Genomic DNA, 20,994 nt, shown 5'->3' with positions numbered 1-20,994 from the left:
AAAGAAATAAAAATACATAAAAAGGAAGTTCCAACTAAAAAAACAAAAGTACATCCAAGAGCTGTGGGACGATATCAAATATTAAGACTCACATAGTTGGCATTTCAGGAGAAGAGAGACAGATGATGGAGTAGAAGAAATATTTGAGGAAATAGCATGCAAGAACAATAATTTTGCCAAATTAGTGACAAACACTAAAACACAAACCCAAGAAGCTCACAATACCAAGCAGGATAAATAGCACACATGCACTCACACACATACATACACCACATACCACACACACACACACCCCAAACAAAAAATAGACACACATATATTTAAATCATCAAAAACCAAAACAAAGAGAAAATCTTTAAGGCAGTCAGAGAAAAAAGGCACATTACCTACCAAAGAACGTGGATAAGAATTACAACAGACTTCACATCAGAAACTATTACAACAGAGGGATATTTTCTAAATACTGAAAGAAAAATAAAACTGTTGGCACAAAATTCTATAGCCAGTGAAAATAATCCTTCAAAAAGAAAGGAAAGATAAAGACTTTCTTAGACAAAAACTGAGTTAATTCACCCAAGCAGACTTCCTCCATAAGAAATGTTAAAGGAATTTCTTCAGGAAAAAGGAATATGACCTAGTTTAGAAAAATGGATCTACACGAAGAAATGAAGAGTGGTGGGAACAGAATAAATTAAAGTAAAATAAAATGTATTCTTTCTTATTTTTAATTACTCTAAAAGATAATGGAATATTTAAAGCAATAATAGTAAAAATGTATTATATATTTGAAGGTGAACTTGGATTATTCTAAAACATGTATTGTAAACCCTAATGCAACATTAAAATATTGTTAAAGCACATACACACACGCATACACTCACGTTTCAATAGAAGAGATAAAATAGAAAAATAGATGAGGTGAGGATTTCTTTCAACTCAGTCTAAGCAGGCATGGAGGGAATGGGAGCTGGGAGGAGGGGGAATGTAATTTGGTTAAATGTAAGTGTGTTGCTTCAGATTCGTGTCCACAACTGTCTTTTTTTTCCTTAACTTACCCCAAAATGAGTACTTCCTTCATTACTAGAGCAGTTGTCCACTCATAGAGTAATTTTTCTGAACAATTCCCTTGATCTTTCAGTTCTGTATCTGGTCCTTCAAGTCAATAGTGACCAAGTGATTGTAATAAAAAAGCCAGGCATACTTGATAAAACTTTGTTGACCAAAATAAAACCTACATGATGTGGGAGGTTTATTAATACTAAGCCAAATTATTCTTAATATTATATATTAGATTGGTGACATTTATCTTTTTAACCCATCTTTTGCTTCTTAACAATGAAAAATGATAGAACAGGGAAATAGGTGTGTACAAAATTATCTTCTACTGATGCAACAACTTTAAATCCTTTAAGCCATGAATCCATTGATAATTCATGACTAAAGAAAGAGAGAGAAGAAAAAGAAAAAGGAAAGTTATTTCTACAGCAGTATTTATCAGGATTATTGAAATAGAATCTAAAAGGAGTCTTTCAAATTGAGAACAGTAATTTGTTTTATAAAAAGTAGATATCTATTTTCAGGAGATTAAATACCATCAAAAGGAGGGACCATTTACATACAGCCAAGACACTGACTCTCTTATAATGAGAATTTGGAATTCTGGTCGCCATGTAAGCCATAGTGAAAATTAAAAAACTTCACCAAAAGAAGGAAAGTTCTCATGAGAAACCAAACTGGAAGCACTAAAATACAACCATGCAACTGTAAATTTTCACATGGAAACCACTTCTCCAGATGGTTGAGCCTCTTGAGGACAGCATTATTGCTCCAGAGGCTAATTTACTGTCTATATGAACTTGAACATGGTTCTTCTTCAGTGAAAGTTAAACTTTCCATTCTGAACATTGACCATTAATTACTTCTCCCAAAGAATTTCTGGACTTTTTCATAATAAAATCAAGGTCACAAGAAAATACACCCTAAATGTTTTTAATGCTTATTTTAAAGAAGAAAAGCTTTCCTTTTTTTTAATAAAGCCTTTTTTATCGTGTATTTTTAATTCTTTATTATTTTAAAATAAAAATCGTATATATTTAAGGCATACAACATGTTTTAATATACATATACATAATGAAATGATATAGTCATGATAATTAAAACATCCAACTTTATCACAGTTACCATATTTTGGATGTCTGGGCTGAGAAACCCTGAGATCTACTCTCTTAGTAAATTTCAGGTAATCAAGACAGCATTATTAACTATAGTCACCATGCTGTACTTTACATCTCTAGAATTCTTCATCTGACATAACTTGAACTCTGTACTCTTTGACCTACAGCTTCCCATTGCCCCCACTTCCCCAGCTCCTGGCAACCACCATTCTACTCTTCATGTCTATGAATTTAACTTTTTAAAAAGATTCCACATATAAATGAGATCATGCGGACGCCTGGGTGGCTCAGTTGGTTAAGCGACTGCCTTCGGCTCAGGTCATGATCCTGGAGTCCCGGGATCGAGTCCCGCATCGGGCTCCCTGCTTGGCAGGGAGTCTGCTTCTCCCTCTGACCCTCCTCCCTCTCATGCTCTCTGTCTCTCATTCTCTCTCTCTCAAATAAAAAAAAATAAATAAAAAATAAATGAGATCATGCATTTGTCTTTCTGTGTCTGGCTTATTTCATTCAACCTAATGTCCTCTAGGTTCTTTTCTCAAAACAGTACTATTAGCTACAATAAAGATAAAAGTTAAACAGAGGGTCACAATGTCAAGCTGGGTATCTCTAACAAAGAAAGCGCATATGGCCTGGCAGGTAGCAACTGTGACAGGGATTCAGAATCTGACCATCAGTTGTCTGTGCTGCAGACGAGAGGCTTCCATTCACCAGTCCATCCTGCACACTGCTGAGGTTTGCACCCCACAAACACTCCTTGAGCCCTTCCTGCCTGTCCGGCACAAGGCTAGGTGCTAGAATCCCAAACATGAAAAAGACACTCCTCCTGCTTCCAAGACTCCCATCCTGGAGAAGAAGACAGACTCAGAGGTAATTAAAGATGGCATTTCAAGTCAATGTTGCCAAGCCTCCTGCCTAGTAATTTTTCAAATGAACCAAAGAACCCTATCTAGAAAAACGGGGAAATAATCATCCACACAGAACTAAGAAAGTCTCATCTCATTCCACAATCTCTGCAAACCACCCTCAGACACACCACGGTGGGGACTGAGCCCAGGGACCGAGGTCATCACGAAAGAAGCCACCCAGGGCAGGGCTATCTGACAGAGGGAAAAGCACTCTGGATGTCCCTAGTGCCCTCCGGCGTGGAGGAACAAGGGCCAGCGGCTGGTGTTCCTTTGAGACCGGAGGGTAAACCCCATTTAACTTCTCCTAAATACCAATTGCCATGGGCAGAGGGGTTAAAGAAAAACTTGTTGCCAAGTAGGGTTTTTTTTTTTTTCTGTCATCAGATTTCACAGACAGGAGGGGTAAGGTCAGGAGACATCTAATTTTATAACTATCGATCACAGGTGACTCAGATCAAGTGTAGAGAAAAACAATACGCTGAAGTCAAATCATAGAAAGTTCTTGAGCTGCAAGGCATTTTTCTAATCTAGCTCCGCATCGTTTTGAATCTTATAACATGGTAATATATCTACTTTATTATTTTAAGTTATAAAGTAAGACTAAAAATCAACTATATCCCTTTCCTAATTCCTGGCATTGGTTTTGAGGTGAAAGAATACAGACCATGGTTCAAAAGATAGAGAAAAATTAAAAACACCCAGGAAGCATTAAAATAGAACATCAATGCTGTCTTTTTATGAGTTAGCTATAAACGTAACTCATAAAGAAAAGCTATCAGTGAGGGCCAAAACAAAATAATTCAATACCAAATCACATGCATTCTGCAAAAATATACAATTAAAAGAAAAGAACTTAGGAAGGTTGAAAGTAAAAAAGAGCAAAAATATTCCATTTCAGTGTACATAAATAGAAATCTGAGTGTTAACATCATGCATGGTTACATTCAGGGCCAAAAATGAGGATTATGTCACAAAAATATTGAATTGTATTCAATATAAAAATACTGTACTGAATATAGTAAGTATTCAACAGAAAAATATAAAATATTTTATAATACTTTTTTGTTCATTCGGTTTACAGTAAAAATAGAGCTGTCAAGAACTTTTATTTACTATGGGGCACCTGAGTGGCTCAGTCGTTAAGCGTCTGCCTTTGGCTCAGGTCATGATCCCAGGGTCCTGGGATTGAGCCCCGCATCAGGCTCTCTGCTCAGCAGGAAGTCTGCTTCTCCCTCTCCCACTCCCCCTGCTTGTGTTCCCTCTCTCACTGTGTGTTTCTCTGTCAAAAAAAAAAAAAAAAAAGATTAAAAAAAAGAAAAGGGCTTTTATTTACTAAATAGTATAGCATTAATAAATAAAGAAAAAGCCAGAGTCAATAAAAGAATAAATCTGGCAAAACACAAAATCATTAGAAGACTTTACTGTAGCTCTTATTTAATCCTGTATGTCAAGAAATTAAGGATGAAAAAAAAAAGAAATTAAGGATGAGTAAAATCCAGAGAATCCAAATAATATAATTAATTGATTATACATAACATACATGTATTTACATAAACACATGTACTTAATTTGTATATGAATTTGTCTCCTTCCCTTGTAAACAGAAAGTTTATATCCTTTTCTATGGTCCACTTTTCTTATAGTATTTCACAAAGAAAATCTCAAATAAAAAAATGAACAATACCAGAAGCCACCTGCCATAACATCAATAGAGTCAAACTAGAAACACCTAACAGAAGTCCAGTCGTTGCCAATTACAAGGAACAATTTTGGAATTTGAAAATCTCTTTCCTAAACAATACATTGGTCAAAATAAAACTTAAGATAGATCAAAAAAAAAAAAACTTCCTTAAAACAATACTCCTTGTTAAAATCTTTGGGATACTGTTAGAGCTGCAATTGCAGAAAAATCTGTAGCCATGAATATTTTTAGTAACAAATGTGATAATAAAAGCAGGTGAACTAAGAATTCTATTCAATAAATTTTTAAAAATTGAAGTCACAAAAAGAATATTAAACATAGAATCATAAGCAAAGTAAGAAGTTAAAACAGAAAAGCAGCATACATTTGATCCTGGTAGAGAAGGTGGATCTTTGGGGGAGAATAGAATAGAATAGAATAGAATAGAATAGAATAGAACAGAACAGAATATTAACTAGCCCTGTTAAGGAAAACAAAAATAAACTGAGAAAAGAAAAGGAACAAGGAGGCAAGGAAGGAAAAGGGGAAAGAAATAGAGTAAGACAAAGCACAAATATTCAAATTTGGGTATAAAAAAGAAGGGACAGAATTATACAACCGTATTAATGACTTTGAACACCTGAATAAAATGTCCTTTTCTCTAGAAAAACACAGATGGTCAAAATGGACTCAGAAAGAGATAAGAAAACCAAAAAATCAAATCAGAATAACTGTTGAAGAACTACACTCAGTAAAGCACCTGGTCCCAACGCTTTTCTGGATGCCCTGAACTGAAACTAATCCCAAGACCAGATACAGGAAAAAACAAAAAACAAAAAACAAAAAACCTCTTTCAATTATTTCTTGGAAAGCTAACATAATTCTGACATCAAAACCTAAAAGAGACAGCCCAGAAAAAGAAGACTACAGAAAATCCTCACAATATTCATGCATAAGTCCTACATTAAATATTAGCTTAAGTAAGAATGTGGCAATGGGAAAAGGGGCAGCACACTAATACCAGCCGATTTTGTGAGTATCATGCTTGGTCGTTGGGTCCAACTCTGTTTCTGATGCTGAGAGCCGGATCTTCTCTGAAGACACTGGAAAGTCCCACAATATCCCTCAATATGGTGAGGCAGGAATGAGGACTCAAGAGAAGGCCAGGACCGAGGGCCTTCAGGAACAAAACAACCAAGTGTGGCCAAGCTTGGCATACCTACAGAGAGGGCTGGGAGCAAGACGTGGGCACCCAGGCAGGGTCTCTAGGCAGGTGTGGGTCTGAGAGGTTGGGAATTGTTCAGGGACACTGCAGTAAAGTGGAGGTAAGGGGTGCAGTGGGGAAGAAGGGACGGAGGTACAGGAGAGTGGGGGGACCAGAGTGGCCTCGGGTGTCCTCCTCCACGCAGGTGCAGAGTCATCGGGCAAGGCAGGACTTGGAGCTGAGAGCCAGGGGGCTGGCTCACAGTTCCTGAGCACCCGGAGATTTATCTTAGCTGGAAGGTACTTGGGAGGAAAAAAAGTACAAAAAGTGAAAACATCAAAGTAGTATCAAAGGACAAAAAGAACTATGCCACATTTCACAACTACCCAAGTCTCTTTGCAGCTTTTTAGTCTGTTTCTTATCAAGGTTTGGACAGTGACCACCCCCAGGGTCACGCCTCAGGCAGGCTGGGGTGTTAGGGAGAACATGCCTCCCCTTCTGTGCTTCCAAGCCCTGCCCCACCATGCCCCCTACATCCAGACCCCAGCCTCCCTTCCAAGCCAGGTGGTCCCTGCTGTTGGGGCTTTCCGACTGGAAGTCCAGCCCAGCTTACACGCATCCAGCCCAGGAACGGCCCAGGGTCCTCGGAACCCATTGGAGCTAGGATATTACCCCTCCTCTCTGTCCCTTCTGCTTTTTGCCACATTTAACTCCATGGATTCCGCATTCTCCTCAAGGCCCTGGAGAAAGTGATTTGTGTGAATAACGAGGTAAACCAAGAAGGTTATATGGCAGAGCATGATTGAGTCCCTGGGGCTTTATTGTAATAACTTTAATCTTCTGGAACTCATCTGGTATGAATTTAGGAACCGTGCAGCATTTTGCTGAAATTCCCCCTTAATGCGGCCCTCGCTCTGCTGGCCTTGGTGGTTACAGTTTGCCATGTTTACGATTTGGCCCCAGGCCCCTTATTAATGGGCCTTGAAAAGAGGGTGTGGAATGTGTGGGCGTCTTTAGTTATGCTTTTCTTGGGGAGGAAACAAACAGAAATATCTACCTTGAAGCGCTTCTGGGCTCTGCCTCCCTTGAAAGAGAAGTAAATCAACTTGTGTTTCTCAGGCCCCATGGGGGTAGAGAAGTGTCTGGCACCTGAAAGGTCTCTGAGCTCCTGGTGTTTGCAGGTCAGAAGAGGGAGCAAGATTTCTGAGGTCTTTATGACAAGAAACTCAGATCCTTCCACTGCTGGATCCACCAGGGTTGAAGAAAGAAAGAAAGAAAGAAAGGAAGGAAGGAAGGAAGGAAGAAAGAAAGAAAAGAAAGAAAGAAAGAAAGAAAGAAAGAAAGAAAGAAAGAAAGAAAGAAAGAAAAGGCCATAGGTTTTGAGGACCAGCTTCCTCTACTTTCTAGTTCTCCTGGTCAAATCCGACGGCACCTGACATCAGGAGATGTCCCCTGGCAAACCTGTCACCTAATCTCTCTCCCCACATCCATCCCTATGCCCATTCAACAAGCCCTTCTTGGAGTGGCCTTACAGAAGGGTCCTCTGTGCTGTGTATCCACTGGGCATTGGGGTATCAAGATCAGGAAACAGAGGCTGGACCCCAGTGGTAGCAAGGTCGAAGAGTACCTTCTGAGCTTCACGTTCCTCTACAAAACCGCCTGCCTGCTGATGAAAACAGGCTCTGCATCATTAGTGGGCTGAGGAGTCCGTGGCTCACTTTATCCCCCCCAGCCAAGGGGCATTTGTAAACAGGTAGAAAACAAGCCAACAAGTCTTGCCCTCGTAACCTTGATGGACCTGTGCAGTGAGCAGCTGAGGGGTGGGAATCATGACAGCTCACGGTGCAATGTGCCCACCCCTCGACAATTTCCAGAGCACTTTCGCATAGACCTGTTCTTTGCGGCAAACGGCTTTGCTTGGCCATTTGTGGGGACACTGATGCGAGGCTCAGCACTGTAAAGTGACTTTCCCTGGAAAGCGGAAGGAGCTGCTGTCGTAGAGACAGGTGTGTGGCCCTCCCAGGCTTCAATCAGACAGCCCAGATTTTAATCCTGGCCACTCACCAGCTCTGGGGTTGGGCAAGTTACTGATGTCTCCTAAGCCCGTTTCTTTCTTAGGTTAACAGGTGGCAGTAAAATTGCCTGCTTTGGAGGGCACGTGGCAATTAAAGTAGATAATGGGCGTCTACTTCCCGGGAGGGTGCCCACGTGCACAACCCAGATCTATGGCACGTCTGCCTGAACCGCTGTCCCCGGGGTCACTGGGGCTTGGACTCGCCTGGGGCAGCTGGGGCTGGGCTGCAGTGGCCCTCCAGGAGCCAAGGAACCCAGCGAGCACTCCCAGCCATCCTCCATGCTGCTACTCCCCTCTCCCAGCTCAGGATGTGCCCCAAGACCAGACCCAGGGGCAAAATATGGGAGGGGGGGCAACTCCCCTTCTATGGAGCAACTGCTCCTCCCCCACCTCAAATATGTGGAAGGGCAGAGAAAGGGAGAGAGGACATCTAGTCTTCCCTGAGGCCAGTCTGTCCCTCCCTTCCTTGGTCTATTTACAAGAACCCCCTAAATTCCCCCACCTTGGCCCGAGTTAATTCAACTCGGTTTTAGTCATTTGTGACTGTAAAAAATGACTAATACAAAAACCCTTGCAAAAGAATTTGTAGACATTCTGCTCTAACAAGCTGGTGGAATTTTTACATCCCTGCTGTTTTCATTATAAAAGTTTCTTAAACTTGCATTTCATCTTAAACCAGGCCAAACCCACAGCCTGAAAGGTGTCCCATGAAATTCCACTGGCACCCTGAGGCTTCACAGAGGTTCTGTCCCCCCCGGCTTGTCCTAGCTGGCTGCCCACACCCAGGAGCCTTCTGTGTGCATGGATTCCTCTCCCGGTCCCCGTCCAGTGACTTAGCTGGCCAGGTTCCTCTTCTAACACAAAACTCTTCTTAGACATGGCTTGGCGAGGCAAAGGGGTGGACTATAGTGAGTGCTGCTATGGGCCAACACATCCCCCTTGGGGCCTGAAGGACTTGTTTCTCCTAAGTGCTGGGAATACCACTGGCTAATGGCCACCTGGCAGCCACCCCACCAGAAGCTGCCCTCTGCTGCAGAAAGCCGCCTCTCCCAGGGCTAAGCCTCTTCCCAGGGGGCCAAGCCCCAGCAGGTAGAAACATGGGGGCCCTGCTCCCTCAGGGACAGGGTTCCCATGAGATTGGCTGGGACCTTTTTCAGGCTTCATCACAGGCTAACGCCCTCTGGCCAATCCTGCTATCTTCCCTCGCCTTCCACAGGTGTCAACCCTGGGAGCAAGCCCGAATAAACTTTGTGCATGCTAATGAAACACGCAGATAAAAGACTTAGTCTCTGATCCCAACAGTCCTGGGCTCAGATGTTGTCAGGGGCCCCCTTTTGCCTCCAGAACTCAGCAGCACTCCCAGCAGTGGTCCAAAGGGGCCAACCGTGGGGGGTGTGGGGGGATCAGGTCATCCCGGGCCTGGCCTGCCCCTGGCTCAGCCAACCAGAGTCAGCTGGCAGGGAGAGTGCCTGGGGAGAAGAGCAAAGTGACACTGACTGCAGGTGGAGGGACGGGAGAGGAGCAGGATGCCTTCTGATTCCTGGACGGGTCCCTCTGGAGAGTCTGAGACAGCCAGAAGGCGTGCTGCGGCTGGTGGGCCCTCTGCAGAGCAGGTCATCCTGGTGGCAGAGTGTGACACAGGCGGGAAAGACGGGCCCGCTCCACACTGCACAGAGAAAAGCCCAGCTCTGCCTCAGCAACTAGAGGTGGGCAGCTGGCCAGGCGTAGGGCTCAGCCCATGGCATTAGTGGCCATTTGAGGGCTGGTCCAGCATTTGGACCAGTGTCAACGTGTCCTCAAACAGCTCTGGGGCCCAGACATGAAAGAGCAAGTGGGTGGAGCTGGACTCCCCTGGGCGCTCCTAAGATGACCCCCCCAGAGCAGGGGCATGGGGAAGTGGGGGCCTGGTGAAGAGAGGAGAAGTACCCTTTCCTGCAGATGCAAACCCACTGGTGCCCATGGGCTGGGAGGGTGGGGACACCAAAGACTGAAGAAGAATTCTCTACTCCTTTGTTGGACACTGAAGAATTCTCTACTCCTTTGTTGGACACTCAAGGACTCTGAGACCTGGTCACAACCTGCCTTCCCCATTCAGCCCATGATTTCCCCTCATGCATCTGCTACTCCATCAAATCATCCTCCTTGCTGACCCCGACCACCATGCTCCCAGTGGCCACACACTCTCCCCTGCTCCCCTAACACTCCCCTGCACCCACCTCAGCTCTGGTTTTAGATCTTTTCAGTCTTTAACATCTAGCTGGGATCCGCCCTCCTCCATCCAACCTTTCAAATTGCTCCTGAGATTTGCCTCTGTCCTCTGCCTCCACCCTCCGCTGGCGCCCCTCCTGAGACTCATGGGTATTCTTGTCATAACTCAAGACCCCACCCATCCCTCTGAGATGCCCCCTCCACCTGCCCTGAGGGGGTTTGTGCTACGTGAAAGGAAGGGAGAGCACGGGACTGGTGGTTAAGTGTGAGTTCAAATCCCACCTTTCCCATTGACTGGTGAGACACTCCCTGAGCCTCAGCTTCCTCGTGTGACACAGAAATGTGTAGCAACATGCAGGCCCTGAGTGCCATGGCGGGTCCCTTCTCCTGCCCCCATTGTCACTAGGGCTCTAGGGACTTCTTCAGGAAGTGGAAGAGCTCTTAGGAGTCTGGGTTGTGCACTCTGATTTCTGCATGAAAGTCATACCCTTGGGGGTCAGGTCCCGCACCGGGACTTCAGTCACCCCCTGAAAGGGAATGAGAAGAGCCCAGGTGGCCACTGAGAAGGGAGTGTGCTCTCACCACAGCATGGCACGGTGGAGGCAAGGAACCTTCGGGAATGGTGCTGAGTGCCAGGAGGGGCAGCTCCAGTGCTCAGGTGTGGCCGCTGGGACTGGAGACCCCGCATCCATGAGATACCTTGCTTTGTGCGGTCACTTGTGGAAAGCAAATACCGGGCTGTGGAGAGAGGGGGCAGGGAGGCTGTTCAGTGCCCAAGGATGGTAGAGATGCCTCTCCAGATCCTTTCCCCAGATAGGGAGGCAGGGGACTTACTGGGTAAAAGCACAGAGCCTTCTGTGGCTGCTGGCTAGGCTTTCCCACCATTACCCCACCTTTCCTGAGCCGACCTACCAGGGGGCAGAAAGCTCGGGGTTCACACCCATCATGCTGTGCTCCACAGCATCTCAAATCTGCCGCCGCCTCAGCCAAATGGGTTCTGTCCAAGGTGCCAGGGCATTGGGTGGAGACTGGCTGGCTACACACTGAGTGCATCTCATCCCTCCTTGGCCATGATCTGAGCTGAACTTCGCATCTGTGAAGCAGTTCACTTGGTCCTGTTGTGGTCGTTGTGGGACCAGGCCAGACTGGAGAGGTGGAGGGGACCAGCATGGGAGCGTAAGCTCTTTCTTGGGGCACACTGGGTGTTGCCACCCACTGGGACTCTTCCCTGCTGGGTGCACACCATGTCCTTCTGAGCCCAGAGCAGAGAGTGGGCACTGCAAGCCTCACTGATGGACCCCCATTCACTCCAGTTCCTTCTTTTTTCTTATCTGCAAACTAAACACATCTACCATCTGTCAGCCTGGAGAGACGGAGGTCAAAGTTTGCACACACGATGCATTTCAGCCTGAATAAACAAGGTCTTTTTTTTTTTCTTTCTTGGTCCCCTGTCATTCCCAGAATCAATCCAGCAGTTCTCAGCCTGGGCTACCTCCCGGCCCCAGATGTACTCTGGGACAAGGACAGCAACACACCTGGGCTGGTTGAGTGGGGGGGAAGGAAGAGGAGGGGGTCTCTCTATGGCCCGGGAGGGAGGTGCCTGCACTTGTTCAGGGAGGGAGGGCAGAGCAGGTGGCAGCCCCCCCATCCCCCAACCTGGCCCCTCCCTGGCCCTGATTGCTCTCCCCAGGGGGTCTTGGAATTAGAGGTTCCTTCCAGTGAGGCTGATTGACTTGGACACACACAGGCACCCTCTTCCTCCTACCGCGATGAGGCTCCTAGAAAATGCACTCCCTCCCTGGACCTCAGTGGGCTCCAAGCCCTGCAGCTTCCTTCTGTCTCCTCTACCTCCTCCTCCCCCTTCCCCAATGCTAATGGAGAGCAGGTCCCTGGGTAGGGGCCAATTTATCTTCTCACTTCTATCTCCCATCACTTCCTAGGCCTGCAGACAGGCTGGTTCTCACTGAAACCATACTGGCCCAAACCCCAGGGGTTGAAGCTTACAGAAAATAAGCTCCCATTTAAATGCCTGTTAAGGGGCCAAGGTGAGAACAGCAAGGGGAAGAAGCAAGCAGTGTGGGCTCAAAACCTGCTCTCCTTGACATCAGATCTGACCCAGGGACTGGGTGTATACAGACACCTGCCTAAAAAGCCCCCTGTGATAAGAGTGAGGTGGCAGACAGTGGCTGTTGGGGGTGAACTGGTTTTCCATGTCCTGGGAGGGACAAATCCCTGGGGGACCCGGCAGATGCACCCCCACCCCTGAATGAGCTGCTTCTTCCCGGCAGCACTCCCAGCCCTCCCAGGCGCTGCTTCACCAGCCTTGAGAGGTCACGCAGCCGAGGGCATGACCACCCCCAGGGCCCCACCTCCCCTCCTCATCCAGCACCTGAGCAATGTCCCTCAAGCCTTGGAGTCTTGGATGTGTCCTCGGCAGAATGAGGAGGTGAACCCTTGCCGCACTGCAGTTCAGTGGGAGAGAGAAATGCATCTGAGGGCTGTTTCCTAAACCAACAAGAGCTGTAAAATCACAATAAATAACGCGGGCACTCCCTGCCCCGCCACAGAACAGAGGGTCACCTGCAGAGTCTGTGGCTCCGTCGAAAAGGCAGAACAGACTCTGACCCCTCTTCCAGCTCCACTAACCAGTGGCGGCGCCCTTGAACTGTTCCGTGCTAAGAACCTGGCATTTGGGTCTGATGTCAGTCATGAGGATTCCGGGTCTGCTAGGGCACAGTCAAGGCCGCCCCTCTTCGGGAGCCCACAGAGCCATGTCTGGCACCTCCAGGCAGGGGCCGGTAAGCACGGAACAGTAGAAGCCAGTGCCGGCCGTCCAGGGCCCTGGGCCTGCGGCCCCCACGGTAGCTCCCAGGCAGCCTGAGCCTCTGAGGCTCTGCAGACCCCGTGGCAGGCCGTGCACCCGGACCAAAGGGACCCTGGCGCTTACAGTCAGCTATTCTGTGGGTTTATTAAACTGCCTCCTGTTGGCTTTCTGGAGAGCCCAATAGAGATGTGACGGACCCTACTGCACACCAGCAGATGCACCCCGCCATGGGCCAAGGGGTCAGGAGGGAACGTGCACGTCTGCGTCCAAAGCAACCAAAGGCCGAGCCTTCCCACACCACGATCAGGGCCACGGTGGGGAGCGTGCAGGCCCTATCATGAGCCCTTGTCAGCTGCCCTGCCAGTTCACATTGTGTTGGGAAGGCCCTTGGCTCGCCGAGCCTGGACGTCTACACCTGAAGATCGGGATAAGCACACGACCCTACAATACTGCTGAGGGACTCAGATGAGCTGGCAGCGAGACCCGTCCAGGGGATTGTCTGCATCTGTCTGCCATTCAGCCACACTGTGCTTGTTGCCACACCCAGGACCCACAGGCTAACTGTGGCATCTCAAGAGGTGGCTTGGTGCTTGGCCGCTGGGAAAGGTTGCCTGTCCTCATACGTTGAGGCTTTAATTTCCCTTCCGACTTCAAGATCTTTGCCGGGTCTAGTGGACTCTGTCTACCGAGGTTGCGTGAGACAGTCATCCAGCCAAGACTACCATCCCTGCCCGGTGGTGTATCAGAGAGGACAGGTGTTGCAAAGGCTCTGGGACAAAATGCAGCCGACAACTGCCCAAACCAGTGGCGTGGTTGGACCAGGTACAAACTGAGGCCATCAGTCTCTGTTGACAACGGCCTGGGTGTGCGGAGACCCTCACCCCATCCGGCCAAGACAGTACAATGTGCTTTTCTTGGCGTGCTCTGGGCAGGGGTGCCTGACTCCTGCTGAGTTATGAGCGCTCAGGGTTTGGGCTTCCTGCTCAAAACCTCAACTCCAGTCAACCGGTAGACAGAATTATACCCACGCTGACCTGCTGAAGAAGCCGCAGAAGTAAATACTGCCTCGGGCCAGAGCCGCTGCCGGGATCTCAGCCGCTTTGTTGAAAGCTGGGGAGGCAGGGGCCATATATCACGGCCGCCCGCCTCTGTTTACAACCGGGTAATGCCTTTTATGACCGCCTCTCTCTATCCTGAATATTTGTTTTATTGCCCCTGTAGGGAGATTTTTCCATTTGGCAAAAATCTTCAGGTGGTTTTAGTCATGTTAACAACTGGTCATTAAATACAGAGGAGTAAACAGAGAAATAAAGGTTTGTTTCTTTGCTATTTTTTCTTTCATTTTTTTAATAACTTATGGAAGAAAATTATGAAATGAACAATTGGGGGATGGTGAGGAGTGTTCGCATGCTGCTCTCAGCTCCTTCCTGGGTGGGCATTCCCCAGGAAGCCCTCCCTGCCTTTCAGAGAGGTCATTCCTTCAGCAAGGGGAATGCAAAGGTTTCAATCTGTTGCCAGGTGAGGGCTTGCTCTGTGATCTTTGGATTTGGGGCCCTTGATGCTTGATTATTCTTCCCCTGTGGCCCAGGAAGCAGGAGGCACATCTGTTTCTGGCAGAAAAGGCATCTCAGGGCTAGAGCACCTGGAGAGGGTTGGTGGGGAGTGGTTGAAGGGGAGAGCCAGGCGGAGGGGTGGGTGGCTGGCTGCTAGATGGATGGATGGATTGGCGAGTGGATGGGTGAGTAGATGGGTGGGTGGATGTTGGATAGATGGGTAGGTGGTGGAAGGGTAGATGGATGGATGGATGGATGGAATGGATGGAATGTCGGATTACAGATTTACGAAGGAGGTATATGGCACCTCTTGGTGGCACAGCCTAGGGCTCTGAGCAAAACTTGGGTACTCTACAGAGAAAAAGGGAACATCAATGATCAATCAACCTGCCTGCAAACATAGAAACTTTATACTGGGAACCTAAGAAGCGAAAGAATGCTAGAAGCTGGAAGCCAATGAGACTTCATGGATGAAGCCCAAACTCCCAGTAGGCATCCTGGATTTGCTTTGTTTTTTGTTTTTTGTTTTGTTTTTTTAAAAAAAAACACCACCTAATTTACAAATTCTTTGTTTGATAAATTACCCCTAAACAAAACCTGCCTTTCAACCTCCCCAGTCTGCTTCTGAGCAGTGGGGTGGGAGGATGGGTACCATAAAGGTGCTGGGCCCTTCTCCCCAGCTGAGTCCATCCCCCACTTACCTCCCCTGGGCCAGGCAGCCGGTGGGGCCTGCCTTTGCACTTGGCCTTGAAAGCCTCTCTGGGCAGCCTCCCTGTGCGGTCTTATCCAGTGCATCTGTGCTGCAGGAACTATAGACTCCCAGCCACAGGGAGGTAAGGTGGAGGAAAAAGGACAAGTCCCTCCTCTGAACAAGGAGGGCCAGTGAGATTGGAATCCTGGCTTCTCTGACCAGGGAACCAGCTGTGCAGGCAGCAGGCCCAGAGCCCCCTCCATGACCCACAGCAGTGCTTAACCTCTTTCCTTGTCTGCAGAGCCCTCCGGAGCAGGATACTGCTCATGGGAGCATCCCCCCCCCCACCCCCCCGGGACCACGGCTCCTCATCTTCCCGTATCTTCAGCCCATGCCACCTAAAACAGAAGGAAGGGTGTCAGGAGCTGGGCTTCTGCCTGGGTGGGAAGAAGAGGAGGGCTGGTGACCCTGGGGAGAAACTTGTCTCTTTTCACCTCAGGTATGAGCGGGCTGTTTCTGGAGGATCGAAGTTGAAGCAAGTATAGTATTAAAATGCTCATGGCAGACAGGAGAGAAAGGGGGAAAAAAGATCATCATTCCCATACTGCTCTAATGTACCATTTCACACCATAATAAAACTCTGTAGTAATAAAACTCAAGAAATCCCCTCACTGAGAAAGTGGGTGATTCCAGAACTTGCCTTCCCAATACCCTTCCCTCCCTCTGTCCACATGTTCTGAAGGCCCAGGGAGAAAGCCCACAAAGAGGGCCTCCTTTGTGTTGTGAAGAGTGTAGACTCTCGAGTAAGGTTACCAGGCTCAGCAAATAAAAATCCTGGACACCTAGTTAAACTTGAATTTCAGATGAACAACGGATGATTCTTTTTAGTATAAGTATGTCTTGTGCAATATTTGGAACATATATGCCAAAAAAAAAAAAAAAAAAGACTCATTGCTTATCTGAAATTTAAATTTAACTGGGTTTTCTGCATTTTGTGTGGCAAATCTGCTCTTCTATCCTTCACCAGGAGCAGTCCTACTCCAGAGCCAGGCTAAGATGATTTAAATCCTGGCTCTGCCAAAGAGCAGCTGTGTGATCTTAGCTCCCAAATCTGGGGCATGGGGTGAACACTGAACCCACCTCAAAGGCAGGTGTGAGGATAGAAGAAGTTGAAAGTGCACGACACTAAGTAACTCACGTGTAAATGTTATTTATCCTTAAAGGGCTCACACTTCCCATCACCCAAGGGTTTGTGGTAGAAGCTGATGCACGCTCCCAATTCTAGAGACTGATGGAGCTCCAGATACTGAGGCCCGTTTACCCACAGGCAAGGGTAACAGGAGAGAGGGGGGTGGGGTTGGGAACCAGAATAAATCTGGACGGGACTGCACTGATTTTGGCGATGGGGTGCAGGCAGAAGTGAATGGGTATGTGAGAGCTAGCGTGGCTGCTGAGAGCACGGACCTGAACCCTCAGAGCCCTTGGGTGAGACTTTCCCTAGAACATTAGCTCTGCACATCCAATGTTCCTGGAGGATGTCCTAGAAAATACCACCCTTATTTTAGGAGTGTCCACGAGGGAGAGTTTTTCGACAGAAGATCTGGCTTGCTGGATTTGGACATCTACCTAGGGTAAGCCTTGCCTGCTTATGTGCCCCACAGCTAGCCAGGACCCGGCAACAGAGCCCTGCATCCACAAGCCCTGACTCAGCCTCCCTAGGCTCCTTCCCTCCAGGAGGAAATGAGAGTCTTGGAACTGGCTCCTGAGGCCAATTTGGGATCCAGTTGAGGAAAATATGGCCAGCCTCACAGATGCTAAGCCCTGGTCCTCGGTACAGGCCTCCAAGAGGCTCCCTAGATTTCTTCCGTGAAAGCGACTTACATCCCTATGCACACTCCCGTGTTGTTCCAGAATCCAGAGATGCTGGTCCAGAGAGTTGTGCCATTGCCCCCGGCCACATCTACCATGTTGGTCAAGGCCTTCAGCCACTCTGAGCTTTGGGTTTCTTGTCTTCAAAGCTGAGCTATGAGGGCTTATTCTCTGAGTTCTGTCTTTGTGAGAACAAAATGAAACAAATTCAGAGAAAGGAAGCTGAAATCCTATCATCCTGAGGGCCTTCTCTGGGCCAAGCTGCTTCACACGTGATAAATCCCAACACCAGCCTTGAGAGTTAGTAGACCTGTTCCACAGGTGACAGCATCCAGCTCTGAGGATTTGCCTTTCTCCCAGGGGCTCCTTGTTCCCAGGGTAGGATACCTACTTGTGAATCCCAATGTGAGGTGTCAAAGGTGGGACAGCAGAGGTGTGGGGGGGGTGGGGGGGTGCAGCATAGACAGCCGTCTCCTGGCTGTGTCGCTCCACGCATGCACCAAAAGTGGGGAGAAAGAAGAGTCATGGTTGGGATGGGAGAGCCATGGGTGCCCAGGGCAAGGTGGCAGGAGGTGGGATCTCCAATGTCCCCACACCCTGCCTAGGACATGAGCGCTCCTGGGTGAGCATTCTCTGGCCTCTCTTGGACGGCAAGGGTGAGAAAGATGCCATACCTCCTTTGTTTGTGATTTTGTTTTACCGCTCTGGGACCAAATGGTTTGTCTATAAAGGGGGTGGGTAGTATCAAATAATACCGAAAAAAGATTCTTTATTTAGGCAGCATTTTCAAACTTCAGATCTTTTTGTATCACTGTGTGGATTTTTGCTGCATCTCCAACCACTTATACTATTACATGCTATTAGTTTAAATCTACTTGCTTTTTAAATCATATATTTAAAAAAAATGAAATCAATCCTGAGCCATATCTGAAATGTCTGCTTTAATGTACGAGTTATACTTTTTTTCTCATTACTTTTAAAAACAAATATATAAATCTGCATTTCTCACAATTAATGTTTTCAGAATACCACCTGAAGTCATCTTGTCGGTTACACACTGGAAAACAATGATTCGGTGCAAACCTTCAACCTTGTACTGAGGTCCTTCCCTGAAAGGCCAACCATTGAACTCTGAAGGAATGAGCAACCGAGGGGCAGAGGGCCACAGGCAGGCACCTGAAGTGGGCACCTGGGGTCTAGAGACGCACCTCAACCACCAGACCCCTGCCTGCCTCCCACCTTGAAACCCGCATGACTGTGGTGTTTCTGAAGAGCAGCAACTCAGAGTGCTGAGCAAAGAGAGCCCTGGAAGATCTCACAGGGAGGGGGACCTTGCTTTGGGCCTTGATGGGGAACCGAGTTTCCTGGCAGAGAAAGACATGTGGAGCCTTTTAAGTAGAGACCATGGCACAAGCAGAGGACAGAGGAGAAAGGGTGGTGGGCTCTGCCATCCAGAATTTGGGAGGCACCCCTATGGCTGAACACAGAGCTCAGGCTAAAAGGCATAGTCTAGTAGCCCATGGCCCCCAGGAGTGTCGGCCAGTACCGTTTTAAATTTAGATAGCTTGCCAACTGAAAAACTGTGGAGATTTTACCTAAAATGCAGATTCCTGGAGTCCCTGTTTAAAATCTTAACTCATTCCCCTTCCCTCTGCTCCATTTTCCCATAGCACCTAAGAACCTTCTATAGATTATATGTTTAATTACTTACGTTTTCTGCCATTTTCCTTCCCCCTCCTTCTCCCCCCTCCCATGTAAATTCCAGGACAGGAGGTTTGGGGTTTTCTTTTTCTTTTTTTTGCTTCCTTTACTAAAGTACTTCAAACAATTCGCCAGTGTCTGGCACATAGTGGATGCTCAGTAAGTATTTTAATAAATGAATGGAAGAAGCAGGGGGCTCTGATGTGTCCCACACTCATATCTATCCTGGGGTGGCAGGGCCCAGCCAGGCAGGAAGCCTCGGTTCTCCTTTGCCCCAGCCCACGCGGGACAAAGGGACTCCCTCAGCTGCGGGGACAAAACCCGATTTGAGGTAAAGAAGAAGCAAGTGAGAGACTGGCATTTGCTTTAGCAGGATTTGCAGGAAAGGCTTCACGCGGCTTCCGCCGGGGTCTGGGTTCCAGCTCCAAGTCTCGCCAACTCCCGGCTTCTTGATTTACCGCGGAGCACCGCAGCTTTACCAGGCTGCGTTGGGATCAGGGGAGGGCCTGTGCCTTGGTCCACCCAGACCCCGGGGGCGGGATGGGGGGGAGACTTTGCCACCAGAGGGCGCCCGAGCTCAGTCGGCGAGCTCTTTCTCGTCTGTGGCTGACCAAGGCTCACTAGTTCCGCGATTACCCACCCCGCTCTCCCGAAAAGAGGTGGGGCCTGAGGAATGCCCGGGGACTGTAGTCCCCACTGGATTGTTAACTTCTTTAACGGCAGGGACCAAGCCGGTGCATTTCCCGGCTTTACGCCCAGTGCCCAGAAGTGAGCTCGGCCTGGAGTGAATGAATGAATAGATGAAGTTCACAGGGCATGTAATTGGGCGTGAAAATAGTTTTGGAAAAAAAAGACACAAAAGACACCCATCCTCACGACCTGAGTCCAGAGCTCTTGCAGCTTTCTGTTGACCGCCCCCTCCTGTGGCCCCCGGCTGGAGCTACTGAGCCCAGGCCCCGAGGGCTCTGCCCATTCCCCCTATGGTCCGGACTACCGGACTTCCCAGGTACAGAGACCTGTCCCCACCGCGCGCTCCTTGGATGGGGCCTGGTATAGAATTCACTGCACTGTCTGGTTATGCCTACTAGGGCAAGAGGAGATGGCTGGAGCACCCTGTGGTCACTAGTGAGGCCCCAAAGCGTGCTCCTCTCATCCCTGCGCCTCCTGGGCCGCCTGCCTGCACCCCTCCCTGCTAGGCTGGGGCCGTCTCCGGGTGTCCAGGTTGGGGCAGGGCCTGCCAAGAGTTCAGACACCGCCCAGGGATTACTCGTTTTGTGGACCAGAAAGGCCGATGCCGGGAGTACTGTCCTGGGGCAGAAGGGAGAGGGGAAGAGGGGGGAGTTCTCTCAACACTTTGGGTCGCGCAGGGCATTCAGTGGGAGAGGGAGAAAATGCTGAAGTTTAAACAATTATTCTAGCTTCCATTTATTAAGTACTATATGCCGGACTCAATGGTGAACACTTCATGGCGGAGAAAGGAGTCTCAATCATTTCCCCCAGTTACACTCGGCTGGTGGGACCTGTGGTCAGCCCATTTCACAGTTGAGAGCACAGAGGCACAGCGAGCCAAGTACATTCACGCTTACTTAGAGTTCAGGTTAAATTCACCGAGCCGCAGAGCGGACTGATTTTGTTTCCTCTCGGCGACACAGCACTCTATTTTAGAGTCGCAGTTTTACAGGTGAGAAAACTGAGGCTTGGCTACTAAGTGATAGCGTTGGCTTGGGATGGCATTCGCTCCTTCTGCAAAGACTGGTCTCCTTCCCTTAGGCGGAGCCTGCGGGGCCACAGCGCAGCGAGCCCGGGGCCGGTGGCCACCTCCAGGTTCTAAGACTCCAGAAACGCGACGCTCTTAGCTACCTCGGGCCTCGCCGGCACACATCGACTTGTTTATCATTGGTCCTCATTCAGGTCCCGCCCCTGGACTCCATCTGTCCACCTGCTAAGTGGGCACGATAACTAGCCTTTAGCCCAGGCTCACCGCGCGGCTGGGTTCCCTCGCTGCAAGTCGAGCCTGACCGGAGCAGGGGGCCCCGCGCAACCGGAGAAGGTCAGAGGCCGGAGCGCACCGCAGCCGCCGGAGCACCCCGGGCGCGGAGGGGACGGGGAG

At 48.5% G+C, this 20,994-nt stretch overlaps 1 long non-coding RNA gene across 2 annotated transcripts in view; it reads right to left on the bottom strand.

Annotated features, from left to right (window-relative positions):
- Positions 1 to 20,994, bottom strand: part of LOC145722179 (uncharacterized) — a 73,467-nt gene that overhangs the window by 51,275 nt on the left and 1,198 nt on the right. The gene's annotated exons all lie outside the window — the stretch shown is intronic.

The sequence above is a fragment of the Leptonychotes weddellii genome, chromosome 6 (assembly GCF_054177405.1).
Source record: "Leptonychotes weddellii isolate Sample4059 chromosome 6, ASM5417740v2, whole genome shotgun sequence".
NCBI lineage: Eukaryota > Metazoa > Chordata > Mammalia > Carnivora > Phocidae > Leptonychotes > Leptonychotes weddellii.
Note: the sequence above shows the minus strand (reverse complement) of the source record. Positions and strands in the feature narration are given on the sequence as shown.